Source organism: Rana temporaria, chromosome 11 (genome assembly GCF_905171775.1).
Source record: "Rana temporaria chromosome 11, aRanTem1.1, whole genome shotgun sequence".
In the NCBI taxonomy this organism is placed as follows: Eukaryota; Metazoa; Chordata; class Amphibia; order Anura; family Ranidae; genus Rana; species Rana temporaria.
The window spans coordinates 12,859,015-12,871,815 of NC_053499.1; the positions used below are offsets into that span (position 1 = coordinate 12,859,015).

At 46.9% G+C, this 12,801-nt stretch overlaps 1 protein-coding gene across 2 annotated transcripts in view; it reads left to right on the plus strand.

Annotated features, from left to right (window-relative positions):
* Nucleotides 1-2,034: 2,034 nt before the first annotated feature.
* TSPAN18 (tetraspanin 18) overlaps nt 2,035-12,801 on the plus strand; it is a 172,052-nt gene continuing 161,285 nt past the window's right edge. For both annotated transcript variants that reach the window (XM_040328056.1, XM_040328057.1), the window contains exon 1: nt 2,035-2,356. The gene's annotated coding sequence lies outside the window, so the exon portion shown is untranslated. The remainder of the gene's footprint in view (nt 2,357-12,801) is intronic.

Consider the following 12,801-nt stretch of genomic DNA (forward strand, 5'->3'; position numbering starts at 1 on the left):
GGCGCTTCCATTGCGGTCGGCGTAGAATATGTAAATCACTAGATACGCCTATTCACAAACGTACGCCTGGCCAACGCAGTACAGAAGGAGTTGGTTTAGATACAAGAGGTAGGATAGAAGACACAATTGAGCGCTGCGCAGAAGAACTTAGGCCCAGATTCTCAAAGGGCTTACGACGGCGCAGCGCCATGTACGCTGTCGTAAGTCCTAATCTGGGCCGTCGTATCTATGCGACTGATTCTTAGAATCAGTTACGCATAGATATCCATTAGATCCGACAGGCGTAAGTCTCTTACGCCGTCGGATCTTAACTGCAATTTTTTTTTGCCCGCTAGGTGGCGCTTCCGTCGATTTTCCCGTCGAGTATGCAAATTAGCTAGATACGCGAATTCCCGAACGTACGCGCGGCCGACGCAGTAAAGTTACGACGTTTACGTTAGGCTTTTCCCGGCGTAAAGTTGCCCCTGGGTCTATGAGGCGCAGTCAATGTTAAGTATGGCCGTCGTTCCCGCGTCGAAAATTTATAAAATTACGTTGTTTGCGTAAGTTGTCCGTGAATGGTGCTGAACGTAATTTACGTCCACGTCAAAACCAATGACATCCTTGCCGCATCATTTAGAGCAATGCACGCTGGGATATTTTAGGGACGGCGCATGCGCAGTTCGGTCAGCTTGGGGACGCGCTTCATTTAAATTATACACGCCCCCTACCCGCCAAATTTTAATTCCGCCGGGTGATTTACGCTACGCCGCCGCAACTTTACAGGCAAGTGCTTTGTGAATAAAGCACTTGCCTGAAAAACTTGCGGCGGCGTAGCGTAAATCAGATACGTTACGCCGCCCATTTTTACACCGATCTACGGGAATCTGGCCCATACTGTCTAGGAGGTGTAAGGATAGAAGACAGAAGAGCTTACAGTCTAGGAGGTGTAAGGATAGAAGACAGAAGAGCTTACAATCTAGGAGTGTGGCTTTATCCAGGAGATAAGAGAAAAGTGACAATAGAACCTTGTACAGAAGAGCTTACAATCTAGAAGGAGTTGGATGAGATACTAGAGGTTAGACAGAAGAGCTTACAATCTAGAAGGAGTTGGTTTGGATACTAGAGGTAGGATAGAAGACACAATGGAGCGCTGCGCAGAAGAACTTACAGTCTAGGAGGTGTAAGGATAGAAGACAGAAGAGCTGACAATCTAGGAGGTGTAAGGATAGAAGACAGAAGAGCTGACAATCTAGAAGGAGTTGGCTTGGATACTAGAGGTAGGATAGAAGACACAATGGAGCGCTGCGCAGAAGAACTTACAGTCTAGGAGGTGTAAGGATAGAAGACAGTAGAGGTTACAATCTGTAAGGATAGAAGACAGAAGAGCTTACAATCTAGGGGGTGTAAGGATAGAAGACAGAAGAGCTTACAATCTAGGGGGTGTAAGGATAGAAGACAGAAGAGCTTACAATCTAGGGGGTGTAAGGATAGAAGACAGAAGAGCTTACAATCTAGGAGGTGTAAGGATAGAAGACAGAAGAGCTTACAATCTAGGATGTGTAAGGATAGAAGACAGAAGAGCTTACAATCTAGGAGGTGTAAGGATAGAAGACAGAAGAGCTGACAATCTAGGAGGTGTAAGGATAGAAGACAGAAGAGCTGACAATCTAGGAGTGCGGCTTTATCCAGGAGATAAGAGAAAAGTGACAATAGAACCTTGTACAGAAGAGCTGACAATCTAGAAGGTGTGGGGCTCCATACAAGGGAGCTATGACAATGGTCTTTGTATTTTCTATCACAGCTGATACTCTGAATCAAAATAGTTTTCAGTTTTGAGTAAATATTTCTCCTCCTCGGTGCTTCAATGTTGCATTTTGTATCATTTTGTATCTCTTATCAGATCACACTGAGATCCAGGCAGTAAACACTGCAGTCTTGAAGGGGCGGTCCTTCTACTGCCATGAATGAGTGTGGGTAGGCTGTGATCAGGGCAGATGGGCGTGGTCTGGTGTCCTGTGGCCCCTCCCCTCCTCCCTTGCTAAGGTTCCAGCTGGAGAGAGACAAGCAGACAGCTCAGTGTTTGCTGGAGATTCAGAGCTCCTCTGTGTCTGGAGATCTCCTCTCTCTCTCTCTGATCTGCTGGGTGCTGCACTGACACCGATCAATGAGTTGGGTTGTCACTATGTAAGGAAGGACACCCTATCCTCCTCTTAGCTCAGCACCCTGAAGGTTGTCACCCAGCTCAGCACCTCTCCCTGTGGACTATCACAGACACCCTGCTGGACTAAAACTTCACCTCTGAGCTCCTCGCCTGCCTTGCAACTTCTTCAGTTGGATTGTATAAAGCAGAATCTGGGAACACCAGAATCCAGAGGTCAGTTAGTTCTCTCCCATGTCCCATCTGTTCTTAGAAAACTTTATTTCTGGTACTTTTATTAAAATTGTATCATTTTGTATTTAATTGTCATGTCATCTATGTCAGTGTTTCCCAACTCCAGTCCTCAAGGCACACCAACAGGTCATGTTTTCAGGATTTCCCTCAGATGAAACGGCTGTGGTAATTACTAAGGCAGTGAAACTGATCAAATCACCTGTGCAAAATAATGGAAAACCTGAAAACATGACCTGTTGGTGCGCCTTGAGGACTGGAGTTGGGAAACGTTGATCTATGTAACCATTTGTCTGCTTACCCCACCAAAGGGACAGCATTCCTCTTGTATGTGATCAGTGGAGTGTCATTGGCATCACAATTTATATGTAAAGATCCTGCAGAGATCACAGATTTCTGAACAGCAGGTTTTGTGTTTTTAAAGAGTTTCTGGGAAGTTTTTAGAGCCCCTCTTATCAACCTTAATCTTAGCAACCAATGTTTACCAAGTACCCCCTAGTGGGCCTGGGCTTATCTCAAGTGCCCACTAAGGAAGCTTTTTCTTTTACATTTAAGTTGCCCAGGTTGTAAGAGACGTGGAATTTCAAGTCGATTCTTTTAGACCAACATGGAGGTTTTTTTTAACACTGCGGAACCCTTGAAATAACTTTCAGGTCTCATTGAACCCCTGCTAATAATTATTATTATTTCTACAGCTCATGGCAGGTTAGTGTGAACAGTGAGTTGAGAAATAAGAAGAAATAAAAGAATAAGGAATGTGGCGTACGTGGTATGTTAGACACCCAGGAGAACTCTATAGGACAACATTATTTTTTAATATATGAATCGTACAAATTTTAAATAATGACCATAAAAAAGTAGCGTTGCCTCACCTTGGTGGTCAGTAGAAAAATGCCCCTGTATATCGGTGGCCAGTGTAGTGCCCCCTTATATCGGTGGCCAGTGTAGTGCCCCCTTATATTGGTGGCCAGTGTAGTGCCCCTTATATTGATGGCCAGTGCAGTGCCCCCTTATATCGGTGGCCAGTGCAGTGCCCCCTTATATCGGTGGCCAGTGTAGTGCCCCCTTATATCGGTGGCCAGTGTAGTGTCCCCTGTATATCGGTGGCCAGTAAAAAAGTGCCTCCTTACATTGGTTGTCAGTAAAAGGAGTAAAGTTCTGCATTGGTGGTCTGTAGGAGAATGCCTTTACAATGATTGTCAGTGGAACCACCAGCAGGTTGGTATAAAATTAAGCAATATTGCCAAGTCTATACATTGGGGCTGCTGTATACAAGCCCTCAATATGAAGATTTATAGACTGCCTCTTAAATTGGTGGACATTGGAAAGAGTGCCCCTCACATTGGTGGACATTGGGAAGAATGCCCTTTTACATTGGTGGACATTGGGAAGAATGCCCTTTTACATTGGTGGACATTGGGAAGAATGCCCTTTTACATTGGTGGACATTGGGAAGAATGCCCTTTTACATTGGTGGACATTGGGAAGAATGCCCTTTTACATTGGTGGACATTGGGAAGAATGCCCTTTTACATTGGTGGACATTGGGAAGAATGCCCCATACATTTGGTGATCAGTGGGAAGAATGCCCCTTACATTTGGTGGACATTGGGAAGAATGCCCCATACATTGGTGGACATTGGGAAGAATGCCCCATACATTGGGAAGAATGCCCCATACATTGGTGGACATTGGGAAGAATGCCCCTTACAGTGGGAAGAATGTTCCTTACATTGGTGATCAGTGGGAAGAATGTCCCTTACATTGGTGGTCATTGGGAAGAATGTTCCTTACATTGGTGATCAGTGGGAAGAATGCCCCTTACATTGGTGGACATTGGGAAGAATGCCCCTTACATTGGTGGACATTGGGAAGAATGCCCCTTACATTGGTGGACATTGGGAAGAATGCCCCTTACATTGGTGGACATTGGGAAGAATGCCCCTTACATTGGTGGACATTGGGAAGAATGCCCCTTACATTGGGAAGAATGACCCTTCAGATTAGTGGTCATTGGGACCAGTGCCCCTTACACTAGAGGTCAGTGAGTCAACTGAAGCAATAGGACATAAGCCTTTTCTTTGCATTGGGACTGTGTTGGCAACTGCAGTCCAATGGGGATGGTGGGGACAAGCCCTTGATTTAAAATGTTCTCATTATGGGATGTTGTTAGTGTTTTTATGGAAGTTTTTTTACAAACAAAACTTTGAACAACTGATGAATCCACCACCATTCTGTTAATGGCAGTCTTGTGTCTACAGGTGGCCTTGTGTGGGCCATTACATGTGTGGCTCAGTGGACAAGCGTTATTGGTGCCCTTGAGATGATACTTTTGTTCCTTCTTGTCGGGAGAAATCAGCTTGTTCTGGGATCTGCAACAAGTTGGGAAATCTGTGCATGTAATAAGTGCTTACATTGGTTATCAGTGGGAGGATAACCCTCCGAAATGTATTTAATCAGCTTGGAAGGTTTTATGAAGATTTTTTGAGGAAATAATTAAAATGTTTAGGCTGTGGATAATTTTCCTTCAATGAGTGTGTGCCGCTATGAAATTTATTTTAGCCGTTCATAGTAAATACATTGTCTGTTTTCACCCACATACATTTAGAAATCGATTGTTTCACAATGTTGCTGGAACAGTGTTTGGTAAGGTCTGGATAATGTCCTGTGTTTTATTTATTTATATATATATATATATATATATATATATATATATATATCTATATCTCTGTTTCATTATTAAAAAAAAAAAAAAAAAAAAAATAGTCACTCTCCTCCTTTGTATGACCTGATACAATGTTCAACTTGTACTTTGAGATTAAAGTTGAACTCTGACAGAACAGCTTGTAATGCAGATATGTGAACTGATTACATGCCACAATATTTGGGATTCTGTTTGGCTGCTTTTGTGATTTACGCATTTCTGCCAGAAGGGTAACACCAGTCTAGTAATGGGAGCAGTCCCTACAGAGAGGCAATACCTTTTGGTTGTCCATGCATTTTACAGGGAATGCATGGAAATGTGCCCAGTGAGCCCTTCCTGCCCACCCTGCTGATTGGTCGGTTAAAGTTAAACTCAAGGCACAATTATTATTATTATTATTATTACTATTATTATTATTTTAAAGCTTTTGGATAGAGTGGTGAAGGTTTACAGTCACTGTCAGGTTTTTGTTGCTGTATGTGTCCTTAATAGGGAGATTCATTGTCTTGATCACCAATGCCACCTAGGGTTGCCACCTGTATGGGATTCACCCGGACAGTCCGGGTTTTAGATCCTGTGTCCGGGTTTCAGTCCATTTGAAACTTGCACACATAAGTGGCAGCACCAGTCCTCCTATCCCCCCTCTCCCCTCCTTTCCGCTACCAGTGCTTTAATTATATTGGTGGGGGGAGGCACTTTAACTGAGGGACAGACCTGGCCTGGGGGGGATTGTACTGGGGGACAGACTGACTTGGGGGACAGACTGACCTGGGGGGATTGTACTGGGGGACAGACTGACCTGGGGGGATTGTACTGGGGGACAGACTGACCTGGGGGGATTGTACTGGGGGACAGGCTGACCTGGGGGGATTGTACTGGGGGACAGGCTGACCTGGGGGGATTGTACTGGGGGACAGACTGACCTGGGGGGATTGTACTGGGGGACAGACTGACCTGGGGGGATTGTACTGGGGGACAGACTGACCTGGGGGGATTGTACTGGGGGACAGACTGACCTGGGGGGATTGTACTGGGGGACAGACTGACCTGGGGGGGTTGTACTGGGGGACAGACTGACCTGGGGGGGTTGTACTGGGGGACAGACTGACCTGGGGGGGTTGTACTGGGGGACAGACTGACCTGGGGGGGGTTGTACTGGGGGACAGACTGACCTGGGGGGGGTTGTACTGGGGGACAGACTGGCCTGGGGGGGGTTGTACTGGGGGACAGACTGGCCTGGGGGGGGTTGTACTGGGGGACAGACTGGCCTGGGGGGGGTTGTACTGGGGGACAGACTGGCCTGGGCGGGTTGTACTGGGGGACAGACTGGCCTGGGCGGGTTGTACTGGGGGATAGACTGGCCTGTGAGGATTATACTGGGGGATAGACTGACCTGTGAGGATTATACTGGGGGACAGACTGACCTGGGGGGATTGTACTAGGGGACAGACTGCCCTGGGGGGGATTGTACTGGGGGACAGACTGCCCTGGGGGGGATTGTACTGGAGGACAGATGGACCTGGGGGTGATGTACTGGGGTACAGACTGACCTGGGGGGGGGACTGCACTGGGGGACATACTGACCTTGTTTGATGTAACTGCTTCTCCCATTAATAACACCCATCGTTCATCACGGATGCTACATGCATTGCAATACTACTCTTATTGGGCACCCAAAGGTGTCCCAGGTCTTTTACAATCTTATAGTGTAAACTGAAAAAAATAATTGCTTTGCGCCACTAAAGTGTTCAGGTTTAGCTTGATGAAAAGGTGGCAACCCTAATGCCACCAGAAATGAAAATGAGGGTAAATGAGAACATGAATAGAAGGGAAACCTTCCTTTTGGAGACACTTACCCCTCCCCCTACAACTGTCAGCAGGCCTATTCCTCACACTTGACAAATATATTCTCACTTCCTGTGGAGTACAGGAAGTAAAAGGGAAGTTTCCCTAATGAGACAGATTGAATTACTAAAGGAGTAGAGGAAGTACACTTTGCAGGGGAATTTTCCTTTAGCTTAGTGAATAGGGGTGGACAGATTATATGTACTTTTGAAAAGAATTTTCAATCACATGCAAGGATGTGATTATTGGATGATGGAAGTCAGGAGAGCTTCACCTCATTCGCTAAGCTAAGGGAAAATTCATCTGCCAAGGTGAAAATTCACTCAGACTATTGGGCATTAGCAGATGGCAAAAAAAAAAAAAACTGACCATGGTTTTAACTGCCCCCCTTTCTCTATCCAAAATTAAAGGAAGAGTATGGCCAAAGCCCTTTTGGTCATACTTCTCATGCGGGTCACTTAGTTCTGCACTCTTGTGATCCAGACAACAGAAGGCTAGAGCCAGCTGTCAGCTAAGGTCACAGAGCCGGTCCAGGCTCTGCAGGGATCCTGAAAAATGTTAGGGTAAACCCAGATGTCTGAACGTCATCCTCTCAGCGTGGTCATGAGAGCCTGAGTCAGCTGCTCCTGCCCCCTCCACAGACCAGAATTCCAGTGAGCGCTGGAGGGGCTAGAGCAGAGAGCAGTGACTGACTGTCACTGCTCTCTGCTCACTGAAGACCAAGAATGGAGCTCAGGTGATCATTGGTCATGTGATCATTCCGTTCTCAGAGCTGGCGGGGGATAGCTGTAACATCAGACCGATGTTGCATTCACATAAGTGAATATGTACAGCAGTGGTCTCCAAACTGTGGCCCTTTGCATGCTTTTATCCGGCCCTTGGGGCACTATTTTATCTACTGATGACAACAATGGAACAAAATTTCCCCCCCCCCTCCCACCACCACCATCAATAAAGTGGCACAATTCCTCCTAATGACACCAACAGTGGGGCCCAATGACACCCACAAAGCGGCACAATTCCTCCTATTGACACCAACAATGGGGCCCAATCCCTGCCAATGACACCAACAATAGGGCACAATTCTTCTAATGATACCAATGGGGCCCAATTCCTCCCAATGACACCAACAATAGGGCCCAATTCTTCTAATGACACCAATGGGGCCCAATTCCTCCCAATGACATCAACAACGGGGCCCGATGACACCCACAATAGGGCCCAATTCCTCCCAATGACACCAACAACAGGGCCCAATTCCTCCCAATGACACCAACAACGGGGCCCAATTCCTCCCAATGACACCAACAACGGGGCCCAATTCCTCCCAATGACACCAACAATAGGGCACAATTCCTCCTAATGACACCAACAATGTGGCCCAACAACAGCAATGAGGCATAATCCTTCCCGTCGACACCAAAGATGGGTTGTTGCTTTTTACCCACTGCTGTTGGGACCTTTTCTACTCTCAATAGCCACAGCCCGGCCCCCCTAAAGTCTGAAGGACAGTAAACTGGCCCTTTGCTGTAAAGTTTGGAGACCTCTGATGTACAGTATGCTTGTTTTTTTTTATTTAGTGTTGTGTGTGTGTGTGTGTGTGTGTGTGTGTGCATGTGTTTTTTTTTTTTTTTTTTAAATATTCATTACTGGAAAGAAACTTTAAAGTAAAAAAGCACATTGTGCCCCCCCCCCCCGTTAGCATGCCCCCTCTGTTGGACAGCATCCTACAATGCAATATGCCCTCCTGCTAGCATGCTACCTGTGTTAGACAACATCCTGCAATGCAGTTCAGCCTGATTTTTATAATGCCACTGGTACTCCATTTGACTTTCTAAATGCTGTTGTTCAGGGATCAAATAAACATAATAAAAATATAAATCTGGGTGCTTATAGCAGCTGTATTTAAATTTTAACCTGTCATGAGCGAAAATACTGGAACTCCTATTGCTGGATATTTTCTCAAATTGTTGGTCGCCAAGCTCATCCACTCTCTTTATAATTTTGATGCAGAAGAAAGATTCTCTGCTTATCTGCACATACAATTGAACCTTGGATTACGAGCATAATCTGTTCCAGGAGAATGCTTGTAATCCAAAGCACTCGCATATCAAAGCGAGTTTCCCCATAGAAGTCAATGGAAACGAAGATAATTTGTTCTGCATTGACTTCTATGGCATGCAATACCGCATGTGGCCGGGGGGGGGGGGGGGGGGGGGCGCTAGAGAGCCTTGGAAATACTCGGGGACAGCTTGGCTGATCTTGAAAAGGCTTGGGAGCCAAGTGTTTTCCGAGTGTTTCCGAACGGCTCCAAACCGTTCCGAGTGTCACCGGCGCCCCTGCAGCTCTGACCAAATGCGATACTGCACATCCCATTAGCTTGAATTCTGCTCATTTTTGCGAGACAACACTGTGAGTCAGAATAAAAAAAAAAATTGCTCGTCTTTCAAAACGCTCGTTAACCGCGTTACTCGTAAACCAAGGTTCCACTGTATTGTGTTTTTGTTATTAGGGTTTGCATTTACTATAAAATTATCGTGATCTTTGGGCATGGAGGGTAAAGTAGCAGGTTCACTTATTAGCCTACTTCTTATTATAGAGCTTTTCATTAGGGTTAGTATGTTTTACATTTATGACTGAGGCCCACCAGGGCTGAAATGCGTCATGTTTGTCTGTATTAGTTATGACTAAGGCCCACCAGGGCTGAAACTTGTCATCCTTCTCTGTATTGGTTAAGATTAAGGCCCACCAGGGCTAAAATAGATTAGGGTTGACAAATTTGCTTGGGATCTAGGAGCCAGCCAAAAAAGTAAGGAGCCAGAAAACGCGCCCCGTCCCGACGAGCTTGCGCACAGAAGCGAACACATACGTGAGCAGCGCCCGCATATGTAAACGGTTTTCAAACCACACGTGAGGTATCGCCGCGATTGGTAGAGCGAGAGCAATAATTCTAGCCCTAGACCTCCTCTGTAACTCAAAACATGCAACCTGTACAATTTTTTAAACGTCGCCTATGGAGATTTTAAAGGGTAAAAGTTTGTCGCCATTCCACGAGCGGACGTAATTTTGAAGCGTGACATGTTGGGTATCAATTTACTCAGCGTAACATTATCTTTCATAATATTAAAAAAAATGGGGATAACTTTACTGTTGTCTTATTTTTTAATTAAAAAAAAGTGTAATTTTTTCCCAAAAAAGTGCGCTTGTAAGACCGCTGCGCAAATATGGCGTGACAGAAAGTATTGCAACAATCGCCATTTTATTCTCTAGGGTGTTTGAATAAAAAATATATAATGTTTGGGGGTTCTAATTAGAGGGAAGAAGATGGCAGTGAAAAATAGTGAAAAATTACATTAGAATTGCTGTTTAACTTGTAATGCTTAACTTGTAATACCAACGGCCACCACCAGATAGCTCCAGCTCCCCCTTCTAAGCCAAGTCCCTAGGACCCTATTTCTAGTCGCCATGGCGACCGGGATTTGTCAAGCCCTGGGTTACTCTGAATTAGTTATGACTAAGGCCCACCAGGGCTGAAATGCATCAGCATTGTCTGTATTTGGACTTCTTTGTACTTCTCATGGACTTGCAATAAAATTAGATTTTTTAGGAGCATATTCCACGGAGCTGCCGACCTCTTTACCTGTGAGCCTTTTTTTTCAAGACGACTTTCACTTATTTGCTGTCCCATATTTTAATAGTTGTAACTGCACCCTCTAGTGGTCGTCGGTTCCAACAAAAGCCTTTCAATGGTATATTTACCAGGTCAAAAGGGAGAAAGTAAGATAAGTTCATTGTTAAGGTTTACATTTGCATTTGTCTCTTTAAAATAACCCTTTGTGTACCAAAGCTGTCTTGCGGCAGAGTTGTTTGAATAAGGAGAGTTCACATTGTGCAGGGCCGGGTCTGGGGGGATCTCTGCAGTGTATACAGCTGGATCAGTAGGTGGGCCCGGCCGGCTCACACTCTGTTTGTGAAGTTTTGGCATTGTACAGCTTCCTAGTCCCTTGTATGGTAAAGTTATACATAGGAGACCTGTGTCAGCACTGGAGAGGGGGGGAGGGAGCGGGGGGGGGGGGGGTGCAGGGCAATCAGCTGCATGGATCATGTGGATAGCCCCTTGTAAAGCACAGGCTGCCCATTGTTATACTGATGTTTCATATCTACACATTTTAGTAAGTTGTGTAAAATACAAAAAGACCTACAAGTGTAAAATTCAATATTCCAGATCAGCAAATTGTCACACAAGACTCTCTAATCTTCCACAGTTCTGTACAGCGGCTCCATTGGGGAACAGTTGAGAGTCTAATGTGTCATCGCTGAAGTCAGACTCTCCGTTGTGCTTTTACTTTACTAATTTGTGACGGCAATGCATTGGAAGTTTCATAAATAGAGTAACTATCGCGGGTGGTCGTCGTACTTCATCAGCTGGTAACGTCCATCTAATGCTGATTGTTGTATCTGAGTGCCGCTGTGGTAGGTAGATTGGGGGGCCAACGTTTTTATGGAAGGATCTTGATAGCATTAGACTGAGTGCAGTTTATTTTATTTGTTGGATCAGTCTGTCTAAGATCTAATTTCCTCTGCCTAGCACTCTTTATCTCTGCCTATCTCTTGCTACATAACTCTACTTTATATGCCTAGCCCTCTCTGCATCTCTGCCTAGCCCTCTCTGCATCTCTGCCTAGCCCTCTCTGCATCTCTGCCTAGCCCTCTCTGCATCTCTGCCTAGCCCTCTCTGCATCTCTGCCTAGCCCTCTCTGCATCTCTGCCTAGCCCTCTCTGCATCTCTGCCTAGCCCTCTCCGCATCTCTGCCTAGCCCTCTCCGCATCTCTGCCTAGCCCTCTCCGCATCTCTGCCTAGCCCTCTCCGCATCTCTGCCTAGCCCTCTCCGCATCTCTGCCTAGCCCTCTCCGCATCTCTGCCTAGCCCTCTCCGCATCTCTGCCTAGCCCTCTCCGCATCTCTGCCTAGCCCTCTCCGCATCTCTGCCTAGCCCTCTCCGCATCTCTGCCTAGCCCTCTCCGCATCTCTGCCTAGCCCTCTCCGCATCTCTGCCTAGCCCTCTCCGCATCTCTGCCTAGCCCTCTCCGCATCTCTGCCTAGCCCTCTCCGCATCTCTGCCTAGCCCTCTCCGCATCTCTGCCTAGCCCTCTCCGCATCTCTGCCTAGCCCTCTCCGCATCTCTGCCTAGCCCTCTCCGCATCTCTGCCTAGCCCTCTCCGCATCTCTGCCTAGCCCTCTCCGCATCTCTGCCTAGCCCTCTCCGCATCTCTGCCTAGCCCTCTCCGCATCTCTGCCTAGCCCTCTCCGCATCTCTGCCTAGCCCTCTCCGCATCTCTGCCTAGCCCTCTCCGCATCTCTGCCTAGCCCTCTTTGCCTCTCTGCCTAGCCCTCTTTGCTTCTCTGCCTAGCCCTCTCTCTACTTCTCTGCCTAGCCCTCTCTCTACTTCTCTGCCTAGCCCTCTCTCTACTTCTCTGCCTAGCCCTCTCTGCCTAGCCCTCTTTGCCTCTCTGCTTAGCTCTCTCTGCCTAGCTCTCTCTGCCTGGCCCTCTCTCTACTTCTCTGCCTGCCCCTCTCTCTACTTCTCTGCCTGCCCCTCTCTCTACTTCTCTGCCTGGCCCTCTCTCTACTTCTCTGCCTGGCCCCCTCTCTCTACCTCTCTGCCTGGCCCCCTCTCTCTACCTCTCTGCCTGGCCCCCTCTCTCTGCCTGGCCCCCTCTCTCTCTCTACCTCTCTGCCTGTCTCTACCTCTCTGCCTGTCTCTACCTCTCTGCCTGTCTCTACCTCTCTGCCTGTCTCTCTCTCTCGCCCTCTCTCTCGCCCTCTCTCTCGCCCTCTCTCTCGCCCTCTCTCTCGCCCTCTCTCTCGCCCTCTCTCTCG